We start from the raw sequence: 24,843 nt of genomic DNA, 5'->3' as shown, positions 1-24,843 counted from the left end.
TCCACATTTATTTACAAGGGTTCTTCAAATATGAATTTTCTGATGTCTAATAAGGTGTGTGTTTCTGCTGAAGGCCTTACCACACTTGTCACATTCATAAGGTTTTTCTCCAGTATGAATTCTTTGATGGTAGATAAGTAGTGTATTCCTACTGAAGGCTTTGCCACATTCATTACATTTATAAGGTTTCTCTCCAGTATGAATTTTCTGGTGTCTAACAAGGTCTGGCGTACGGTTGAAGGCCTTCCCACATTGACTGCATTCATACGGTTTTTCTCCACTGTGAATTCTCCGATGTACCGTAAGGGATGAGCTATCATTGAAGGCCTTGCCACATTCATTACATTTATGTGGCTTCTCTCCAGTATGAATTCTCTGATGGCAAATAAGCTTTGCATTCTGGCTATAAGCCTTCCCACATTCATCACATTTATAAGGCTTTTCTCCAGTATGAGTTTTTTGGTGTTTAATAAGATCTGTGCTTCGATAGAAGGCCTTCCCACACTGACCACATACATAGGGTTTTTCTCCAGTATGAATTCTCTGATGATAAGTAAGGGAAGAGCTATCAATGAAGGCTTTTCCACATTCATCACACTTATGGGGTTTCTCACCAGTGTGAATTCTCTGATGGTAAGTAAGGGATGAATGTTGGTTGAAGGCTTTCCCACATTCATTACATTTATGAGGCTTATCTCTATTGTGAATTCTCTGATGTACTTTAAGGTTTGTGCTCTGGCTAAAGGCCTTTCCACATTCATTACATTCATAAGGCTTCTCTCCAGTATGAATCTTCTGATGTCTAATAAGGTCTGTGCTTCGGCTGAAGGCTTTCTCACACTGATTACATTCAAATGGCTTTACTCCACTATGAATTCGTTGATGCATATTAAGGGATGAGCTATCGATAAAGGCTTTACCACATTCATTACATATATGGGGTTTCTCTCCAGTATGAATTCGCTGGTGGTAAAGAAGTCTTGTGTTCTGACTATAGGCCTTTCCACATTCATTACACTTAAAAGGCTTCTCTCCACTATGAGTTTTCTGGTGCTTAATAAGATCTGTGCTACGGCTGAAGGCCTTTCCACAATGATTACACGCATAAGGCTTCTCTCCAGTATGAATTCTCTGATGGTAATTGAGAGATGATTGTTGGTTGAAGGCTTTTCCACATTCATTACATTTATGGGGTTTATCTCCATTATGAATTCTCTGATGTACCGTCAGATATGTGCTTTGGCTAAAAGCCTTCCCACATTCAATACATTTAAAAGGCTTTTCTCCAGTATGGATTTTCCGATGTCTAATAAGGTCTGGTGTCCGACTGAAATGTTTTCCACATTCAGTACACTCATATGGTTTTTCTCCAGTGTGTATTCTCTGATGGTAACTAAGGGATGAGTGTTGTTTGAAGGCTTTACCACATTCATTACATTTATAGGGTTTTTCTGCTGTATGAATTTTCTGATGGGAAACAAACTTCATGCTCTGGGTGAAGGTCTTCCCACATTCATCACATTTATAATGATTCTTCCTAGTATGAGTTTTCTGATGTCTAATAAGGTTTGTGCTCAGGTTGAAGGCCTTTCCACATTCATTACACTCATAATGTTTCTCTCTAGCAGTCTTACTATGACACTGAATGAGGTCTGTCTGATAACTGAAGAGTTGTCCACATTCATTATACTTAGATTGTACCTTTCTTGAGGCAAATGTCTTAATTAGGCTTGAATGCTGTTGGAAGCTTTCTCTAAATGTATCCCATCTATTTTTACTCTTTGCTCTAGGAACTCTCTCCTGTTTTTCAGAAAAGACCAGCCTCAGACTGATGCTTTCCCCAAATTTATTACATTCAAGGTCTCTGACTTCCCTGGGAATTTTCCTGGAATGAAATAATGATTCCTTGGAATGATTCTCCTGCTTGCTCTTCTTTCCTAATTGGACATCATTTTTCCAGGTTTCTCCCACCTTTAAGTCCCAGGAACTGTTGCTTGTGAATATCTCCTGGGATAATTCTTGCATAGTAATGCCCAGCTTTACAGTAAATTCTTTGGTTTCAGGCTTAGGCTCCCAATCTGAAAGAAATGAAAACAAAAAAGTAAATCCTCTCCTGTTTAATCTTCTATCTCCTCAAAGAAAGTAATCTACACATGAAAGGGCAGAATGAACAATAACAAAATGTCATGATTTCAAATTCACAGAGTGATTTACTCTGCAAAGTTTTTATATGAATCATACCATTGGATATATATGAAATAGGCAGGGCAGGTGTTATTCCACTTCACAGAGAAACTGTGGCTCAGAATGGTTAAATGATGTGACCACACTGACACTGCTCTTCAGGGCAACTCTGGGAGGAACACTCCACTGAGTGGACTGCTGATTCAGTGATCCCTCTGAAGCCCTCACTGTGCCCCTTGAACATCCTTAAGAGGTACAACCTGAATGAATTCGAGTCTTCAGGAAGAGAACAACTACATCCCAGAAGAACAAAAGTAGGCATGAATGTGTGCAGGAAGCCCTGGGTGGTGGGAGCAGCATGTTTTATGTGGCCTAAGTGGTTTCTCTTGAGTATTGAGCATGCTGTCCTCAGTATTTGGACACTAGGGTACAAACCACTGGAGTAGCTTCCTGTGCTCTTGAGGCATAAAAAGCCAAGTCTAAAAGGAGCTGGGGCCTCTAGGATTGACAGAATTCCCAAGACATCTCCTTGACCAGGCGCTGCAATTTTGGTGAATGGGGAGGGAAGCAGCCTTTACTAGAATCAAGTGTATCTCTTTAAAATCTTGTATTCCCAAGTAAATCTCTTTTTACTGAATTCTACATGGTCCACAAGTGTTTTATTGTGTTCCAGTCCCAAGCCTGAACCACAGGCCTGGTCTCAGTTAAGCTCAGTCTACAGCACCTGGTATTAATCTGAGAAATTCTGGAGAACAAGAGTGTCATCCAAAGAAGTGTTTGAAACTTCACGATTTGGCAAAGGGCAAGTCAAGGAGATACACACAGATAAGTGGAACAGAAATGCCTGACAAAATGCTAAAACAAATAGTATGTGCAAAACTGAAAAGAGTAAACAAAAGCCAAGTTAAACTCACTTCATTTTCTTTACCAACAGGGCCTTTCACCTGACAGATCAGAACACAAAATCCTGCAATATTTATCTAGACTTCTGTGATCTATTTGTAACAAGCTTTCAAGGAGCACTCACTAACAGACATATGGCAAGACACAGACTAGACTAGGATGCACTCAAAGTGGGCTATCAACAGATGGGTGAAGGGCTCTATTTCTCCAAGGCAGGCACTTAGTTTTCTCCAAATCAACATTTCTAAATGACTTCAAGCTGCCACCAATGTGGTACCAGCCCTCATCACTTCACACCTGGACTGCAGCAATAGCTGCTGTGGGGTCTGCCTGCCTCCAGTCTCTCCCGCTTCCAGTCCATGCTCTCTTCAGCCAATGATGCAGCTCTGACCACATCACCCCCTTACTCAATAAACTCCAGTGGCTCCCTATAGCCTCCAGGATCCAAGACAAAATCTTGTGTTTGGTGTTCAAAGTCCTCCCAAGGCTTCATACACATGATTCCTCTCCATGGAGTCCACGAGTAGCTACACTGCCCTTCTTGCTGCTCTGCCTTTGGGCCTTTGCACTGGCTGTAGTCCCTGCCTGGGATGCTCTTCCTCCTCATCTCCACCTCTTGCCTTCAAGAAGTACCTAAAATTTTACCTTCTGCCAGAGGCCCTTCCTAGTCCTCCCTCTCCCAGTCCTTTCCTCCCCATCTCCTATTAAGGTCTTTCTTGGAGATGACCTCCAGGTTACCCTCTGGATGTCCTGTATGTACATAATTGTTTATAGGTTGTCTGCTCCTCCATAATGAGAACTCCTGGAGGGCAGGGTCAAGTTTTTGCCCCTTCTCATATCCCTCGCACTCAGCACAATACCTGGCACACAGGAGCACTTAATAAATGCTTGTTGACTGACTAGCCTGCTCACACTGGCAGATGAGACAAAGTTAGGCTGGAAAATAACACACTGGATGACAAAAACAAGTTTCAAATAGACCCTGGGGCAGTCTGGATTACTAAGAAAAAAGAGGTACTGTTTTCAGGGATAAATGTCAAGTCCTGCACACAGATTCAACAAACCCCCTGCAGAAACAAAGCATGGGACTGAACTGGCCTGATAAAGTAAACAAAAACATGGCATCCATTATGGAAGCAATGTGGCACACTGGGAGGAGCAGTACCTCTGGAGTCTAAGGCTGTGGATTTTAATGCAAACCATTTGACCTCTCTAGGGCTATTTCCTCACCTGTAAAATGGGAAGGCCCTTCTAGCTCTAAAGCTTCACTTGTCCAGCTGGAGAAGCAATGGTCACATACTAGGACTCTGTCCTGATCTGGGAGCCTCTGGAATAGTGTCTTCCAACTGCAAAACTCAAGGTTCTCTTGCTCATCATGGAGTTGATACTGCTAAGCTTGAGCAGAAGCATGCTAGAAAGCCTAATGGGAATAACTGCATCTGGCTCTCTGCCAGGGACTCTCTCTGGGGCCTTCTGGCCATGCTCAGGACTGTATAAGCACTAACAGCTGCTGCCACACTTTGTGGGCGGCAGACCAGCCCATAAATGGAGAAAGGGAACATTTTTGAAAGGGACACTTTTCATAGGCTTGGTTATTCTCAAATGAAACAAAGCATGCTTTAAAGAGGCTACAGAATCCTACCAGAGAAGTGAGAAGATGCCATCCAGGATATGGAAGACTAGGGAAGGGAGTGAGCCCCCAGAAAGATAACAGTGATGGACTGACAGGCTGTGTAGTGCCCTGGCAACTACCAAGTATTAGAAGACTCTGGTGGTTTGGTACAAGGTCAGAGCAGCACCTTCCCTCCTGCCCCACCCCCCCATCCTCCATGTCTGAAAAGTTGAAAGGGAACTCAATGGCCATCTTGTCTGACCTGGACCTGGGTTTTAATGCCCTCTGTAACATTAGAGCAAAGGGCTGCTGTAGCCTCTGCTTAAAGGCCCAGCCCCAGAATGACAGGGGACTGATGACTATTTAAAGATTCTTCCTCAAGTTTTGAACTTTCCTATTGTAGCGACTTCTAATCAGGGAGGCTATGTCTGCCATTGGGACCAAGCAGTCAAGTCAACAGGCATTTATGAAACATTTACTATGGGACAGAGCCTATACTAAACATTGGACTATGACAGTCCTTCAAACATCTGAAGGCAGCCCTCACAGATCCCCAGTCTTTTCTTCTCTAGCCCCCATTCCTTCAGTTGTTCCTCACATGCCATGATCTCCAATCTCCTCAGTATTCTGGTCATCCTCCAAAGGACATACTCCTGTCTGTCCATACTTCACTCTTGACCTTAGTGGCTGCATCAATGTGGGGATCCCCCCCCCCAAAGAGGCAGATCAAAGCCCACTGAGACCTCCTTGTCTCATGGCTTCTGCCCACATCTGTCAATACTTTTCCTAAATTGGCAGGGCAGGGCCAAGATGGTGACTGGAAAGCAGGGACTTGCCTAAAGCCCTCCCCCAGGACCCTCCAAAAACCTATAAAAATGGCTCTGAACAAATTCTAGAACTGTAGAACCAACGAAATAGCAGAGGGAAGCAGGGCTCCAGCCCAGGACAGCCTGGATGGTCTCTGGGTAAGGTCTATCGCACCATGCTGGGAGCGGAGCAGAGCAGAGTGCAGCATGGGTCATGTCCGGACCAACCAGACTGGGAGCCAGGAGGAACAGGCAGTAGCACCCTGAATCAGTAAGGTGTGGCAGTTACCAGACTTCTCAACCCACAAACACCAAAGACAACAGAGAAGGTTAGCGGGAAAAATTAAGGAGACTGAGTTCACAGTTGGCAACTGCACTGGGGGAGGTGGAGGTGGTGCAGCTCTGAGGCTGCTTACAGAGCTACAGCTGCAGTTGTTTCTGGTCCCAGGCCCACCTGGTGGGAGGAATTAAGTGGTGGATCAGAGCAGGAGTGCAGAGCCTGCTTAGATCTGAGTTGAGGTCTGGGTTGGTGGTTCTTGGGGAAGGAGGAGTGCTGGTGTGGCAGAGCTTGGTGTGTAGAAATAGCTCTGAAAACAACAGCACAGCCCCTCAAGCCTGGGACAAAGTACTCTCTACTCTACAAGCAATCATACCCTGACAAAAAGGGTCAAGTTGTTGGCTGGGAACATGAACAGGCAGCGAAAACGGACTTAGATTCAGTCTCAGACTTTGGAATCTTTCTTTGGTGACAAAGAAGACCAAAACATACAGCCAGAAGAAATCAACAAAGCCAAAGAGCCTACATCAAAAGCCTCCAAGAAAAACATGAACTGGTCTCAAGCCATGGAAGAGCTCAAAAAGGAGTTGGAAAAGCAAGTTAGAGAAGTAGAGGAAAAATTGGGAAGAGAAATGACAGTGATGTGAGAGAACCATGAAAAACAAGTCAATGACTTGCTAAAGGAGACCCAAAAAAATACTGAAGAAAATAACACCTTAAAAAATAGAGTAACTCAAATGGCAAAAGAGCTCCAAAAAGCCAATGAGGAGAAGAATGCCTTGAAAGGCAGAATTAGCCAAATGGAAAAGGAGGTCCAAAAGACCACTGAAGAAAATACTACCTCAAAAATTAGACTGGAACAAGTGGAAGCTAGTGACTTGATGAGAAACCAAGATATTATAAAACAGAACCAAAGGAATGAAAAATGGAAGACAGTGCCAAATATTTCATTGGAAAAACCACCAACCTGGAAAATATATCCAGGAGAGATAATTTTAAAATTACTGGACTACCTGAAAGCCATGATCAAAAAAAGAGCCTAGACATCATCTTTCAAGAAATTATCATGGAGAACTGCCCTGATATTCTAGAGCCAGAGGGTAAAATAGAAATTGAAAGAATCCACCAATCACCTCATGGAAAAAGATCCCAAAAAGAAAACTCCTAGGAATATTGTTGCCACATTCCAGAGCTCCCAGATCAAGGAGAAAATACTGCAAGCAGCCAGAAAGAAACAATTTGAGTATTGTGGAAACACAATCAGGATAACACAAGATCCAGCAGCTTGTACATTAAGGGATAAAAGGGCTTGGAATATGATATTCTGGAGGTCAAAGGAGCTAGGATTAAAACCAAGAATCACCTACCCAGCAAAACTGAGTATAATGCTCCAAGGCAAAATATGGACTTTCAATAAAAAAGCTTTCTCAGTGAAAAGACCAGAGCTGAATAGAAAATTTGACTTTCAAACACAAGAATCAAGAGAAACATGAAAAGGTAAACAAGAAAGAGAAATCATAAGGGACTTACTAAAGTTGAACCATTTTGTTTACATTCCTACATGGAAAGATGATGTGTATAATTCATGAGACCTCAGTATTAGGGTAGCTGAAGGGAATATACACACACACATATATACGTACATGTGTGTGTGTGTATGTGTGTGCACGTGTGTATATACATATACATATACATATATATATATGGACAGAGGGCACAGGGTAAGTTGAATATGAAGGGATGATATCTAAAAAATAAATCAAATTAAAGGATGACAGAGGAATATATTGAGAGAGGGAGAAAGGGAGAGACAGAATGGCGTAAATCATCTCGCATAAAAGTGGCAAGAAAAAGCAGTTCGTTGGAAGGGAAGGGGGCCAGGTGAGGGGGAATCTTGCTGTCATCGGATTTGACCTGAGGAGGGAATAACATACACACTCAATTAGGTATCTTACCTCACAGGAAAGAAAGAGGAAGGAGATAAAAAAGTGGGTACAACAGAAGGGAGGGCAGATAGGGGGAGGAGGTAATCAAAAGCTAACACTTTCGAAAATTGGATAAAGGGGGATAGGATAGGAAGGAGCAAAATATAGTCTGTCACAACATGAGTATTGTGAAAGCGTTTTGCATAATGATATACACGTGGCCTATGTTGAATTGCTTGGGTGGGGAGGTAAGAGGAGAGAGAATTTGGAACTCAAAGTTTTAAAAGCAGATGTTCAAAAAAAATAGTTTTTACATGCAACAAGGAAATAAGATATACATGCAATGGGGCATAGAAATCTATCTTGCCCTACAGGAAAGTAAGAGAAAAGGGGATGGGGAACGGGGCAATCAGAATATATGCCATCTTGGAGTGGGGGGAGGGTAGAAATGGGGAGAAAATTTGCAATTCAAACCCTTGTGGAAATTAAGGCTGAAAATGAAAATATTAAATAAATAATAATGAAAAAAAAAAAGCAGTTTTCCTAAATCTGAGCACAGTGTTCCTCAAGCGGCCACACCAGGGAAGAGAGGCTGCACTTTGATCCACACAGCTCTAGCTCACTCAACTGTCTGCCATGCCATGCAGCAGTGATAGAACCATTGTAAAGGCTGCCACCACCACACCCGGCTTCTTTTTAGAATAAGCTGCTGCGAAGCCTTCCTCCCTGACCCGAAGCTGGGCAGCTCGATTCTAGGCTGAGGACAGACTTTGCATGGATCAGATTTGGCCCAGAGGTCTCACCTGTTGTCTCCTTCCACCTGTTCTTGTAGCGCTTACCATCGTTACCCATCATGGCCACACCATCATTCTTACTTATCATTACATCATCATTCCAACTCTACTCTAAAACCAGAGGGCACAGGGAGCATTTCCTTTTTCTCTTATGTTGCTCTCAGGGCTAGGATGGTTTTATAAATGAGAAAAGTGCCCATAGAGGAGGGAGTTAATGGAAGAATGACTTCTTGGGGGGACTCCAAAGAATATTGCTAGAGGACGAGCTCTCTCATTCTGGGAACAACTTTTTCTGAGAATAAAGGCAAACAGGAATTGATGGAGAACAGGAAAGTAATTTGTTCAGATAAAGGGTATCTATGACAGTGCCTGTACCAGACAGCCTCATCCTTCCCCATAGCTCTTGGGGCTCTCTGGGGCATTCCTTGGGCAACACTTCAAAATATGCACATTTACTTAAAATGATTTATTGTTTTTACAGAAAATGTTTCCATAGTAACAGCCCCAGTTTCTGGTTCCCCTCACTCACCTAGAGAGGAGCCTCTTAAACCTTCTTTCTCCAGTATCCATGGGGCTTCCCCTTGCTCCAACTGGGAGATCACGTCTCTTTGGGGAACTGGAAGCCCTGGTCATCATAAATAGAGAAATGCTGAAGAGAGAGAAAATCTCAGAATTCAGTCCTCTTTAAGAAATGAGTGCTTGCTAGGCAGGTTCAGGAGACTGTCCAAAGGACTGCTAGAAAAAACTCCATGTGGTATTTCCAGGAAGGAGAGATGCTGTAGTAAGCAGGCACCAAGTTGATTTGGAACTAGGCAGAAAATTAGTTAATTTGCCCAGTTCATTTCCTGCCCAGCCTCTCCTCCCAACCCCTAGAATCTACCCTGGCATTGGGGGAAGTTATCTCAAGAAGAAAGTACTTTCTCTGCCTACCCCAGAGGGCAAACTATGAGTGAGTACCAGAGAGAAGCTGCCAAGAGACAGATTTAGGCTGAAGGCAACAACATGTTCCTAACAATCAGCTCCATTCATAAATAGAATGGGCCGACTTGGGAAGTGGCATCAAGTAGAGGCTGGAAGATCAATGTGGGGCAGCCTTAGAGGACAGTCTTCCTCAGGGACAAAGTGGGTCCCACAGCCTTCAATTCTCAGTTTCTGTGATTCTGGTTCTATTGAAGGTGGCAGGGACAGCTCAGGGCAGCCTAATGGAACTCTCAGTTCCCACTTACACTGGGCAGAGACCTTTGATATGAGAACAGGAAACAAATATGAACTGTCTCTTGAGCTTGAGAAACTCTGGTCTCTAAGAACTGCAAACCCCTTAAAATGCCATCAGCCATCTAGCAAGGGAAGAAGCCACGAGAGCTCAGGGGCAAGTCCACTCCACAAGGGCAGGGCTAGGGCACAGGGAAGCCGTCCTCACCTAGGAATACAAGGTTCCTGTAGTTCTCCAGCATCACCTCCTTGTAGAGTTCCTTTTGAGAGGGATCCAGGTGTCTCCACTCCTCCCCAGAGAAGTCCACAGTCACATCCCTGAAGGTCAGTGACTCCTGAAACACCAAAGGACAAAAGATTTAGAGATGGAAGGAACTTTCAATATATTTCAGTCAAACCTTTCTGTTTTATGGAGAATGAAACAGATATCCAGGGAGGGCAAGCCACTTGGGGACAGGTGAGCAGGATGGTCAGTGTCTGAGCCGGGGTTGAGCAAAAGCTTTTTAGTTGTGAGAACAGTGCACTTTCCACATGGCACTTCCACCCCTTCACACTCTCCTCCAGGGAATGCCAAGTTCCTCATGACAGCTGATATGCCCAATCCACACAGTTGACAGCGATCTAGGGCCATGTGTTCCACAATCCCACTGCTTTGAATGATCATAACTACATTAAGGTAGCTGGCACAACTCCATACCCAAGAGGCAGCGACCTGGAAAGACCTAAAAACACCTATGTCTTTGCCCATCACAATCCAGAAGAAGAAATAGGCCAATGAGGAAAAGTCACTGGGGCAAAGTTTCATGGTCAATCCAGGTCTCTTGACTGCAGCCTAAGACCCTTCCTGGTGGACGGGTCTGAGGTAACTCCCTATGGGTTATGGGAAGAGAGGACAGAGAATGAGGGAGAAGATGTAGAGACAAAGAAGTCCCCAAGGAGGAAATCGGCCTCACTCCTTGAGGCAGCAGTACATAGTGACAGGGAATAATGAAATCTGAGAGTGGGAAGAAAATCTGGAGGGTATGCAGACCACAATGGGACCTGGACGGGCTTTCTCAAAGTCCCCACCAAGCTGCTACCCCTCCTCTGCCTGAAGACCTGCAACGAAAGGGAACCCCCTCCCTCCCAAGGCATCCCATCCAGTCCATTTCACTTTCACATGGCTTTGTTCTTGGTAGGAAGCCTGTCATTCCCTGATATCTGGCTCAAATCTAACTCTTAGGAACTTCTACTGGGCACTCCTGGCTAGTTCTGCCTCCTGGATCAAGCAGAAAAAGGTAAACTCTCTTTTATGTGACAAATCCTCAAATACCTGAATACAGCTATTGAGAAAGGATTCGGGGCCTGGAGTCAAGACTGGAGTTCACATCTGGCCTCAGACACTCACTAGCCTTGTGACCCTGGGCAAGTCACTTAAATCTCTATGTGCTTCAGTTTCCTCAAATGTTTAAAATTGAGAAAATACAAAGACATACCTTCAGAATTGTTCTATCAGATCAGATAAAGTGCTTAGCACTGAGTCTGGCACAGGCAGGTGCTTGATAAATGTTTGTTTCTTTCCTTTCTTCTCCCCTCAGGTTAAAATCTCTAGTTCCTATTCCTCATAGAGGTAGCATGATATAGTCAGCAGAGGTCTGACCCTGGGCTCAGGAGAACCAAGGCCATGCCCCCTTTCTGATACCATGGACAACGTCTCTGAGCCTTTGTTTTCTGTAAAATGTGGATGATAACTCTGGTAGTATCTACTGCATGACTGTCAGGAAGATCACAGGAGACCTGGATGACTTGATGAAGAAAGGAGTGGATGCTGGGAGCACAGGAGAGAGACACCAGAGAAGGGAGAAGCTTCCAGGGGAAGTCCCTTGCCCATTAGTAGGTCCCCAACTCACCTGGTTTCCAGGATGCAGCAAAAAGACGTTAACCCAGTGGGAGACCTTGAGGGTCATTTCAAAAGGAAGAAATATGTATGAGATTCTACTTAGTAAAGGACTAACCCCTCAGGGAGGGAAGCAAGTCCTTGACAACAAAGGAGCAATTATTTGCCATTATCTGTATACACAGGGGGTCCTTGTTTGACTCCATTTTTTTCTATATTGACTATTTTGCTGTGTAGGACCCCTGCATGAACTGCAGGTTCTCTCTAATGCCTTCTTTCCTCCTCTGATTGATACAAAAAGACTTACCAGCTAAAAAAAAGAAGGACTTAGTCTCTGGAATGTCTCTCTTCCTCATCTAAGCAGACAGGGAGTTCCCTTTGACTTACTCTAACTAGCTACACTGAGAAGGCACATCCATTCTCTCTCCTCTGTAGTTAATTGCATATATTCTCTGTAACAAATATGCTTTTTTCTCTGAATAACCAGCTGCCATCTTTTTTTTCTTTGTTTCATGTAATGTATAATCACCATCGACAGCTGGTGGGGTGTGTTGCTGAGAGGAATAAAGCCAGTCTCTATGATTTGTGCAGGTTTACTGGCAGTAGCCAGTTGGACCAATAAGAAAGTTCATGTAACTGTCTGGACATGTGATTTCACTGGCATAAAGAACTCTCAGGTAAGAAAGCTCCCTCCTCCCAATGCAGGTCAATAAGGTGGGTTAAAGCCCTCCTTCAACAACATGGGTCTGGAAGCCTGGCCCTTGTCCAAGAAAAAGCCTTAAATTTCCCTGGGGATAGCTTCGTAAAGGCAGACAAATGATCCTGGCACAGCCTCTTCCTCTCTGTCTGTCTCTCTCTCTGCCAAAAGCGGAGGAGCCATGAATCCCTGATCTGCCTAATGATGATATCAAATGTTGAAAGGTGGAGGAGTCAACATGGGGAAATTCCACTCTGACTCTGACTAAGAGGATGAAAATAGATGCAGGGGTAGAAATGATAGGAAGCCTGTAGAGGAAGGACCCCTCCCTCTCAGAGCTTGTGATGGAGTGGAGAAAATCAGCCACCTTCTGCCGTGTCCCCTAAAAACCAACAGCACACATTTACCAAGCACTTTATTCCTCGCAACAACTCTAGAATGTTGGTGCTATTGTCTCCATTTTACAGATGAGAAAGCTGAGGCCATCCAGCGTGGTGCCAGGGGCAGGGCTGGAGCCAGGCCTTCCCAACACCAAGTCCCTCTTTGCACCTAATTCACTCCCTCACATCTTTAGAGTTTGGTAAAGCAGATTTCAGTGGGTTCTGAGGCAATCTGGACAGGCTCCCATGAGTCCAACATGATGGGGGAGGTCAGCCCAGGAGAGGGGGGAGGCCCTCGGGAATGCCACTAGGAAGAGAGAATGCGAGCTGCTTGATTTGGAATTTCCTTCTGTCTTTTGGGTCAAGTCCACTAATCAACAGGCCTTGAACAAACACTTCCTATGGGCCGGGCATGGTCTAAACACTAGGGACATGAGACAGGTCTGGCTCCCATAAGCTCCCATAAGCACTAGGGACACAAAACAGATCCGGCCCTGGAGGAGCTCCCATTTGACCTTTGAGGGCCAAGGAAAATGACCTCTTCACTCACAAGGGCAGGATAACAATGACCCAGGAGGAGCTGAGATAAGCACTAGGGTGTGGACGGGCTTGGGGTCAGGAAAATACTTTACAAATATTCTCCCATCTGGTCCTCATGATAACCTTGAGGGTTGGGGCTCCTACTGTCCTCATGTTACAATTGAGGGAACTGTGGCAAGCAGGTCCCACTGGGCCACCCAGCTGCCTGATACCCCAAGGAACGAAGGAGACAGAAGCATTACATGGGAGGGCCCAGCTGCTCTTGGTGAACCAAGTGCCGCTACCACCCCTACCCTGTACCCCCCACCCCCCCGGCTGCACTCCAATCTCAGGCAGGCAAGCAGCAGCATTCATAGACCTGGCACACAGCAGGCATTATTTTTCCTTCACTCGTTCATTGATTCAAGCTGTAAAGGGTAACATTTAGAATTGGCTGAAGGAGAACCCGAACAATGAGAGCACCACCAGAGGGACCGGCTGCCTCGGAAGGGAGTGGGCTCCCCCTCAACAGGGATCTTCAAAAACGTGCTGGATGTGCCAGAGGGGCAATTCTCCTCCAGCTATGGGGTGAACCATAGGGCACTTGAGGCCCCTTTGTCTGATGCTGTGATTCTAAAACCCCATCCCACCCCACCTGAGCTGGGGTTCTCAGGACTCTGTGGCCCATGATCTCCCGCTCAATGCTGCACTTGCTGGGAAGGACCAAATCCTCTGCAGGCTGAGCTGGGGAAGGAAAAGGAACCATGAGGAAGAGCAGCTTTCTTTGCGCCTCCTGGACAGGGAGTTGCTGATACCTCCACCTCCCTAGGCTACCAGACCCCAGCCAGGCATCAACACCTGGGAATGGAGGAGGGCAGGGGTCATGGTACCTGTGGCAGCTACCTGGGCCCTGGTCTTTTCTGACTGGGTCCCCAGACACTGCCCCCAGAGAAGGCTCAGGTCACCAGATGCCACTACCCCCAAGCAATACAAGGTTAGCTAACATGCTGCAAGGGAACCAGATCTGGATTTTAATGGTGGCTCACACATGCTAACTCTGTGACTGTTCCCCAAAAGATACTCCATTTCCTGTCTCCATGCCCTGAACACACTCCTTCATCATTCCTTCCTTTCAGAATCCCTAGTTCGCTTCAAGAATCATCTGTAGAGCCCTTCCTGATCCCCACAGCTGCTAATCCTCCCCTGACAGCTCACTTTGTATCCATATGTAGATACCTACATGTCCCTTGATAGAATGGAAGCTTCTTGAAGGCAAGGACTGTTTCAGGCTTGTCTCTATATCTGCAGTGCCTACTGCAAGGCCTGGCCCACAGAAAGCACCTAACCAAGGTGTGTTGGCTGATGACTGAAATCCCAAACTCTCGACTGGGAAATGGTGAAATACTTTCAAGGTTCACCTCACAGGGCAGTGGTAAGAGTGCATCCTGTAGACAGTATTGCTGTAGAGGAAAGCCAGCTAGAGCTTTTATTTCTGATGCGGAACTGGTGCCTATGATATTCCCTGAAGATAGAACTGGGGAGAGAGACTCAATCCACAGAAGGAGGAGGGAAGATTGGGGATCAGGCTCAGAAACTAAGATGTCCTGAGGCCTAGTCCCTCTTTACCCCAAAACATCTTCCTATGGAAATCAAAAAGGCAGGTCAAAAGAACATGGAGTGGGTTCAACCTCCCTAGGCTATCAGATCCCAGCTAGCCAGGCATCAATGATTGAGAATGGTGGAGGGCAGGGGTCATGGCAAGTTTAGGGTCCTTAGGTCCTGGTTAAGTGAGCATGGAGAATGCTGGGAATCCCTGATACAGAGCAGGGAAAGTGGGTAATGAAAGCTCAGAATTAAGTGGTAAAACCACTGGTGTTTAAAATGAGGGGAGAGAGATGCTAAAGGAGAATCCCTGGGTCCCAACAGCCAGGATTACCTTGTGTAAAACTCATCTGTACACAATCGTCTGTAAGTTGTTTCTGCCATGAGACTAAGGAGCTCCTTGAGAGGAGGTTTGGTGTTTTTTTTTTTTCTCTCTCTCCCTATTCTTTGTATCCCCAGCACTTAGCACAGTGCCTGGCAAATGCTATGCACTTAATAATTGCTTGTTGACTTGATAGATGCACGGATGTGAAATGGTATCTGGAGGTAAAACTGGTAATCAGAACATTTAGGTCTAGAAAAGGCAGCAGGTCACCTAAGTCTAGGGAAGGACATCAGGAGATATGATGTTTGGATTCCAAGAGGGGAGGTGAGCACGAAGGCAAGACTCTGGGTCTTGATGGGGCAGCTAGGCATGGGGGATAAGACAAAGCATTTATTAAGCTTGGCACTATGTGCCAGTCACTGTGCTAATTAAGCACTCTATAAACATCTGATCTTTACAACAATCTAGCTATTATAATACAGCTAGCTAAAATGTTATACACTTTAGAGTTGAGGATATAGAAGCAGGCAGAGGTTAAGTGACTTGCTTCAGGTCTCATAGCTAGTAAGTGTCTGAGGCTGGATTTGAACTCAGGTTTTTCAGATTCCAGGCCTGGTGCTCTATTGGCTGTACCACTTAGCTGCCTCTACAAAAACCATAAAAGTCTGTATAGGGGTAAGATTTTTCAATTCAATCCAATAAAGACTTAATACATGTCTACTATGGGGCAGCTAGGTGACTCAGTGAGTAGAGCACAGGCCCTGGACTCAGGAGGACCTGGGTTCAAATCCAGCCTTATACACTTGACAGGCTTATCAGCTGTCACTTAACCCCAATCGCCCTGCCTTACCCCCTCCAAAAAAGAAAGAAAAATTTTAATAAATGTCTACTATGTGCCAGGCACTATGTTAAGCGCTGGGGATGCAAATAGAAGAAAGAAGGTCCTCACTCTCAAGGAGCTTACAATCTGATAGAAGACAATACAGAGATGGGGGTGGGGGTGGGGGCAGGGAACAGCCTGGGTCCTAAGAGTGCAGACAAGAGCCAGGTTAGAGACGCTGCCGGCCAGGATGCCTCGGTTGCAGGTGTGGTGGGAGAGACAGGATGCCTGGGTTCTCCGAGGGCTAGAATTAGAAGATGGAGTCCCAGTCCCTGTTCTGGGGGTACTGGCAGTTACCTCCCATGGGCAGCGACCCCCGAAGGTCACTTAGAGCCAAATCTAGCTTCCCTGGTGACCCCCTTCCCCTTCCCCCCGTGCCTTCTCTCTGCCCAGCCAGGCAGGACCCGAGAGGGGCCTTGAAGGCTGGGAGAGTCTAAAGCCAGCGACTGCTCATACAGGGGAGCCAGGGGCTCTTCCGAAGGGGGCAGCCCTGCTGACGTCCAGCTTGGGCTCTGCCACCGCCTCCTCCTCCCGGGGGACCCGGGAATGTCGCGCCGCTCTTTTCCTCCCCTGTGAATCCCCTGGGGTGGGGGTGGGGCTGGGGCTGCAGGAAGGATCTGGACAGCTCGGCCCTTAGCCCCAGAGGCCAGGAGGAGGGAGGGGCAGCCGGTCTGGGTTTCTCAGAATGCCTGTTCCCTAGGGGAGGGGGCGGGGGGCTGGAGTTTCGGGACGTTTGTGGCTTTTTGTGGGGCCTGAGCCCCTTCGGGGAGAAGGTCCTTTTGGGGCTCAGGGCATTTGGCTCCCTTTGGGAGGAGTCAGGGATTCTGGGTCCATTTGGAAGATTGGGGGACTCTGAATGCCTGGGTTCCCTTGGAGAGGGTTGGTGGCCTCTAGTCACTGGGATCCCTTTGAGACGACGGGAACCCAGGATATTTGCTTCCCTTCAAGGCTCTGGGGGCTCAGGAGGTCTGGGCACTGCCCACCCGGTTGCCCCTCCGGGAGACTCACCATTGGACCGCTGTGCACACAGGTCATGTGGAAAAACGGAGGCGGAAGCGGCGTGTGGTGAGGCGCGAGGTCTCCTGGGAGATGTAGTCCAAAATCGTCTTTGGTGCGGGGCCTCCAGGGATATGTGACCAGGACTCATCCTCTGCGCAGGGCCTCCTGGGAGATGTAGTCCGGAATCTTCAGCGCGGGGCCTCTTGGGAGATGTAGTCCAGCATCCTTCTGGGGAGAGGACAGGGCTCGAGCGCGCTGGGCTCTCAGAGGACCCCTGGTGGATATGGCTCACGCCGAGGATTTCCCCAAAGTCTGAGGGGAGAAGACAGGAGCTACGGTGTGGGGGCAGGCGGTTTATCTGTTTCCACCCACAACCGCCTCGCCATGAAAGGCTGCATTTGAACCCACCACTGAACCGCTACTACGCAGGAGAGCCTTACTGAAGAAGAGTCCTGGGCGTCGGCACGTGGCATCGGGGAACCCCAAGCGCCTGCGCGCCAGACCCAGACGTCAACATTCCATGTCCCATCTCCACGCCTTTGCCCCAGCAGCAGCGCTACTGTCACTATGTTACTATTGGGGGGCAGGAGGGGTGGTCTCCACAGCGGGGGTTTCCACAGCTGCCAGCAAAGGGAGCAAAGCACCTCCCTCCCTGCTGCGTCTGTCTATACACGGGCCTCTATGGCCCGCCTAAGGAGAGTAAAGGATTTACTGAGCCAATACGGACATATTTCTCAGGTGGTCTGAGCCCTCTTAACTCAAGGACCACGCGAGACACAGAGGGCCCGTGGTGTACTGTCAAGAGGAGGAGAAGGGCGGGCCTGAATGACTGGCTTATTAAATGCTTCCTGTGTGTCAATGCAAGCCAAAAGATAGAGTCTCTGCCCTCAAGGAACTTGCCTTCTAATTGGGGGAGGGAAAGTTGCTGAAAAGCTGGGGAGGGGGGAGGAACCTGGGCTGGGGAAGAGCATGCACAGTGAGGAGTGGAGCTGGGAGAGCAGGTGGGCCAGCACTTCCTCAGAATGGCGCCTCTGGGGCAGAGGGATGTTCCAGTACAAGAAGGCAGCTAATGTACTGTGCCTGAGAAGAACCGCCGTCATCACTAAAGGCTTGGATGCTTCTTGAACCGGTATAGGTTCAGAAAACGTGCTCCGTGCTACACCGTGTAGCCTCCTTTCTCAGCCAGCCACAAGCTAAAGTCACTGCACCAACTCACAGGTGAGAGGATTGCCAGCTCCCAGGTCGTTTTTGTTCAATATTTCTTCCCGGTTGCGGAAGATGAATGTGGTTCTAAAAAGAGCTGATCACCACCATTCTTGGGATTCACCCTCCCATAGGACTCCAGGCAGAAAATCTGGGGATGACTTACAGATACCTGGACCCTTCTCATCCTCATTCTGGAAGCAGTGACCAATGAGACCATTCGTTTGAATCAGGTGAGAGGTGATAAGGGATGAATTAAGGTATAGACTGTGTGAGTGGAGAGGTGTTACAGCCCAACCACTGGGGAGATAGTGGAGATACGGACAGGGCAGAGGGCGAGACACCTTATCACCTTATCTACCTGACTATGGTTCTGGCCTGGAAGAGTCAGGATCAGAATGCCAAATTTAACTTGAACCCTGGTTTTGGAGTCAAGGAGGAAGCCTCTAGCCTTCCTTGTCCGTCCCACCCCCCGAAAATAGAATGAAGGGGATGTGGCATATGAGGAGGGTGATCTCTAGTAAAACTTAGCCTCATGCCTCATTATGGAAACAGGCACTTCTGATCCCCATCCTGTCCCCACCAGGAATGAGAGCGTGCTTAAGGAGAAACCCCAGACCCAGAACTTGTGGGGTATGTGAGATGGAGCTGTGAGAGTCTCTGGGTCCTGATATGAGGCCCATCAGTGTGATGGTGACCCCAGATACCAGTCATTCTTACTTCCCATTGGAGTCCTGGGAATGTGTATTCATAGGATCAACATGAAGAAATGTTAGAGAGAGGTGATATGGGATAATGAAAAGTGAAGGATTAATGACCTAGATTCAGATCCTGGCTCTGCTGTAGTAGCTGTATGACTTTAGCTAAGATACTTCACACCTTTGGATCTCTGTTTTCTCATTACTAAAATGGGGGTGCTGGACTAAATGACCCCTATGGTCTCTACTGGTTTTAAAATCATATGAGATAAATCAGTCTAATTCTTATCAATCAGAAACGTTATTATGTGCCTGCTGTGGGCAAAGCCCTCTGGTAGGTGCTGGAGATGTAAAGACAAAGGAAAAAAACGAGCCTTGTCCTCAAAGGTCTTATACCATAGGAGACATAAGACAAATGTATAAATAGGCAGGGTACAAAGCAGGATGTGGTAAGCCTCTTGTTTGAGGGCAGGGCCAATCCCTAACGCAAGCTCTGTAAGGAGTGACACTTGCCATCTGTCTTAGGTGGAGATGGGTGGGCTACCAGTGGGATGAGGACAATAGGGAATTGTAGTGGCATCTAGAGCAGGATTTAAGGGGGCAGGTCTTCTCTGCCCTAAGTATTCCAATTGTATGGCACTATACCCTCCAAGAGAATACTGAGATACCAAAGAAAAAGGGGCTTATCCGAGCTTGGGTATTAATAGATTTTATTGGAGTTAATTAGGTTGATTGGGTTAAGGGAGTTTACTCACAAGATCAGTCATCATGGGTGGCAACAGGACAAAGTAACATTGTGGATCCCTGCACTAACCCCAGGCCAGGTATTATAGATACAGAACAAAGAAGGCATAGTGCCAGGGATGGTCTAGGGTCATGTGCAAGTGTTCCCATGGAATAGTTGGAGCTAGTTTTGCAGTTTACATTTACTCAAGGTAGTTTATGTTCTCTGTGAGACTTGAGGTCATGTTCTTAGGCTCTGGCTACCACCATACACTCCACCCCTCATGACCTGCTTATATAATCTTTCTGATAGTATCTTCCACAAAGTTCTCTTAAGTGATACATGAGTGGTTTTATTAACATGAAGGAAGCAGAGAAGCCTACCAGTGAGTTACAGTGGAGGCACAATCCACAACAGCAATCCAAGCACAAGTAAGGAAACAACATGACCGATAAGGAAATTACTGCAATTGTTCCAAGTTTCTTCCATCCCATCCCTAGGGAGGTGAAGGAAGAATCAATGGCATTTGGTGATTAGTGGCAGAACTGAATTTCTGAACTGAACTCAATACAGGCCAGCTGAATTTTTGAATTAAGTTCAGAGACAAAAAACATGGCTTAGGCAATTTTACAGCATATTGGGGGTGACACAGAATGGTATAACAATCAATCACAAAGTGGAATCAGAATCATGTGATTTTCTCAATTTTCCCTTTTTTGTCAATGGGAGACATAATTTTTCCTGACAAATTAATGTAAGAACAATGAGAATGATCAATTGTAGTACAAGCCATAGTAAGACTATATAAAAACAGGGACTCATTTTAGAAGGGAGGTTTACATAGATGACTGAGAGAACCCAGTACACAGATACAGTAAAACAGGAAGCCAAAGTAGCACAATAACAACCATCAACCCACTCTCCATGTCCATTTAATCAACACATCTCATCTTGGATCTCGGATGTACCTTGTAGTTGTCTGGTCTGTGGAAACATCTTTTCTTCATCATTTTGGGACAGATCTCTTCTTGAGTAGTTTTGCTTCTCTGGTTCCAAGTTACTTGTAGAGATTTTTTTTTAGATGTTCCTGCTAAAATATTTTACAACACTGATCTCAATACAAGTTAGTATAGCAGAGGCAAATTTTGTTTCTCCAATAACTAGTTCATGTGGTGAAAACCAGCTGGAACCTTATTGTTCTGATCTTATCAACCAGGGGAACATCAAATTAGGAACCCATAGTTCACCTGAAATTTCAGAGAATTTAGGTTTTTACATGCACCATTAGAATCATTTACATTTGAAATGTGGTTGTCTGATCTTGTTGATTTCTCAAAAACTTTCCAATCCATTTAATTCCAGTTGCTTTAGGAGGATCAGATGCTATTGAGGATCTAATCCTATGTGTAAAAATATAGGTAACAACACTTTTGATAGGTAGAGACTTTCCATCTCTAGGTTCAATGGTTATACAAATGAATTTTCTTACAAGAGGCTGACTTTACTACAATAGTAACAAAAGGCCTTAGAGAAGATATATAGATACATGTAAGTCATTAATTCTCCTTTGTATACAGAGAACAGTGTATTTCAGATAAGTGGCCTGTAGTAGAACATGTTCAGTTGCTAACCACATTCAAACCACATTCTCCACTAAGATGGCTGATTGCAATGAAATTCTATTCCTTAAAATAAAACAGAAGAGGTTTCTGACTTTAACCTTATAAATTAACAGATTCATATTTTTGTCTTACAAGCTTTTTTACCTTTGTCCAATTACTCCTATAGCATTCTGAAAAAATGAGATGTTTCGGGGATTTAATCTTATGTATGACCATTTATGTATTAGCAGGTAGATGGCAAAGCCCAAATACTAACTTATTTAGTTATTTTGAATATGGAATGACTACATTCAAATTGAAAATAGTAAGATCTTACATAATTGCATTGTGCTCACATCTTCTATTGACCACCTGCCCTGATTATAGAAATTTGCTATGAAAGGAAAAAGCAGGGAAATGATCATAATAACCTCAAAACTGGTCTTTCAGGCCTAAGCCTAAAGGCACAGAATGACTCAACATATGTATGCCAGGATAAGGCATCTTTAGCTCTGTATGATTCCAGGTAAGAGTCATAGTTGATAACCAATCATCCAGTAACAATTTCACCTCATAGCCAGACTCAGGTATAATCAGGTGGGAAACATTCCTGTTCAAAAGGAAGTAACACAATGGGGAAACTGAGTCATGAGAGTCTTAACTTTGGCTCTGCCAAGGTCTTCCTTTTGGCCTTTTCCCAGATACAGACCTCCTCCTGTAACAGTTCAGCTTCATACTCCCTCTGAGTATGAATGGTGGATTACTGATTTAATGACCCATCAGATAACTATATCTGAATTTGAAACTTAAAACATCAGTTACAGTCCCAAGAGCTTTTACCTCAAATGACAAGTTTCATTATTCACAACTTAAGGTAAGATTCAGTTATTTACACTCATGATGTTTCAATAAGCAATAAAAGTTTACCAGGACTCACACACACATAAGTAATTTCACTTTACATCCTTCACTTGTTTATCTTTTTTCCTTCTCAGGTTTAAACTCATCCTGGTGTAAAGATCAATAAGTAGAAATCACTTCTACAAACAAACTTGTAAATTCTCAGTAATCCAATTTCATTGTTTATAAATTCCCTAACTCCTAAGTGGCTCTTTTTCCCAGGGCTGATGACCTTGCCCAAACAAATGGTTTCAAGAAGCTTGCAAGGGGATTCTGAAAGGTCTTTTCTTTGTGCTTTTCCTCACACATTAATGAACATTTTTTTTCTTTTTTTCTTATAATTTTTCTAGTCCTTACTGAGTCTTATTATTGATTAATGGACTTAACTGGTAGTATTCTTCTCAATGTATTGCAGCTCATCTAGCTGGGAGTTCTTAGGAGGGCTCGAGCTTACAAGCCCTTTCTGTCCCCTTAAATAAATTTCTCTTTTTGTAGGGAGAAAGCAAGACAGTTCTTAAAATTCGAATTGCATGTAATCTATCACAAAAATGGTTAGGAGGCATAATTTGCAGCAAAGTTGCTAATTTCAACACAAATCAATTTTAAAAGTAATTTTTAAATTGAACAGTATTTAACTTCTGTTTGTAAGACTGCCTAAATGTTTAACTAGATGTTCCAGTCAAACTCAATTACTTTTTGGTTGTTTCCCAATTAATGCAAACTTTTTTCCCTTTTTTTGTGAGCTAGGAAAGAGTTGATAATATAAGCAGGCAGTTTTAAAGTACCTGGTCTAGTTTTTTTTCCCCTCTGAAACTTCACTGGCACTTCCCCCCAACCTATTTCTCTATAATCAGTAAGATGACCTTCCTCTCTTAATGAATCTGTCATTCTGGGGATTAGGAGTAGGTGGGAAATGCTCTTAATTCCCTTAAAACAAATTCTAAAGAATATTAACCAAATTGCTTGCTAGCATTTATTTACAACATTTATACCAAAAAAATTCAAACCATTATATAGGTCTGAGACAAAAAATTTCCCCTCTCCTTTTTCTCCCTCTCATCTGTCCTACACTCCAGAATCTGGGTACCGGTTCAGGAACATAAAGGAAGAGAAAGAATCTTTCTGAAAACTTATAAGGGGTTCACATTAGTTAACAAGACATGGAGAAATTTGCCAACAAAGTTTTTTTTTCCCTTTTAAACTCTGTGCCACAGTTACATACTCTGAGAGACACACAAGCAGACTGAAAACTGTGAGACAGTGGCCTCCGTATTAAAACTTGTTTCTTCTTGCTTGTCTTACTAGATGTCTCCAGAGGCCATGCTATTGTACACATATATATAAATACATACAGCTTAAGAAATTATTACCCTCTTGAATAACATACACACTCAGTTGGGTATCTTGCCCTACAGGAAAGTAGGGGGGAAAGGGAAAAGAGGAGGGATGATAGAAGGGAGGGCAAATTGGGGGAGGGGGTAGTCAGTAGCAAACACTTCTGAAAAGGGACAGGGTCAAAAGAGAGAATAGAATAAATGGGGGAGCAGGATAGGATGGAGGTAAATATAGTTAGTCTTTTACATCATGACTATTATGGAAGTGTTTTGCATAACTACATATGTATAACCTATGTTGAATTGCTTGCTTTCTCAATAAGGGTGGGTGGGGAGGGAGGAAGGGAGAGAATTTGGAACTCATAGTTTTAAAAACAAATGTTTCAAATTATTTTTACAAGCAATTGGAAAATAACATATACAGGCAATAGGGTATAGAAATCTATCTTGCCCTACAAGAAAGTAGAGGGGGAAGGGAATGAGGGGGGGTGACAAAAGGGAGGGCAAATTGGGGAAAAAGTAATCAGAATATTGGGGTGGGGGGGGAAGGGAGAGATGGGGAGAAAATTTGGAACTCAAAATCTTGTGGAAATGAATATTGAAAGCTAAAAATAAATAAATAAATTTAAAAAATAATAAAAATAATTTGCAAGAAAACCCAAACAAATTGTTTTTGTGTTTCTCTGTAAGCCCAGTATTTAATATAGTATCTGGCACATAGTAAGCACTTAATAAATGATAATTGCTGGACTGACTGATTCAATTATTTCCAAAAAATACGTAGATTCTATTACAGTTCAAACTGGTTCACTTACTATTTGTGCTATTTGGTCGAGTTTGTGTGTTCAATTAAAGAAAAATAAAGATTTGCATTAAAAAAAAGAAATTATTACCCTCTTAAAACTGCACCTGTCTTGTTCCTTGCATTGGCTGATCTGACACTTCCTTTATCAACCATATCCCAAATAATCTTCATTCACTGAGTTTTTACTCCTCTGCCTCTCTCCTGTCCCTCTGATGCACACAGCAGAAAGAGAGAGAGAGAGAGACAGAGAGACAGAGAGACAGAGAGAGACAGAGAAACAGAGACTGACTTTGTTTTTTATTCTATCATAATTAGGGGAATTGCCATTTCAAGGTCTTTCTTAACTGTGCTGAAAGTTCTCATCTTTATGTAGGCTGTAAATCTTCGATTAAGCAAGACAAACAGCCTGCATCATATAGGATTCTTCTCCCCTGACCCCTGCCCTCCCCTGGAAGCCTATCATGGCATAAGCTAATGTGCATTTTCTGGGCCTCCCTGTATTCATGTGGCTCAGGCCACCGCTCCAACATCCAGTTGGAAGGAGGTGGATAAACTGGGCTTCCCCTCTGGCAGGCATGCCAGGTCTC

At 44.7% G+C, this 24,843-nt stretch overlaps 1 pseudogene; it reads right to left on the bottom strand.

The window, feature by feature from the left end:
• The window catches only part of LOC118837613, a 47,046-nt pseudogene extending 30,016 nt beyond the window's left edge, over nt 1-17,030 (bottom strand).
• Nucleotides 17,031-24,843: the final 7,813 nt, after the last annotated feature.

The sequence above is a fragment of the Trichosurus vulpecula genome, chromosome 2 (assembly GCF_011100635.1).
Source record: "Trichosurus vulpecula isolate mTriVul1 chromosome 2, mTriVul1.pri, whole genome shotgun sequence".
Classification (NCBI taxonomy): domain Eukaryota; kingdom Metazoa; phylum Chordata; class Mammalia; order Diprotodontia; family Phalangeridae; genus Trichosurus; species Trichosurus vulpecula.
Note: the sequence above shows the minus strand (reverse complement) of the source record. Positions and strands in the feature narration are given on the sequence as shown.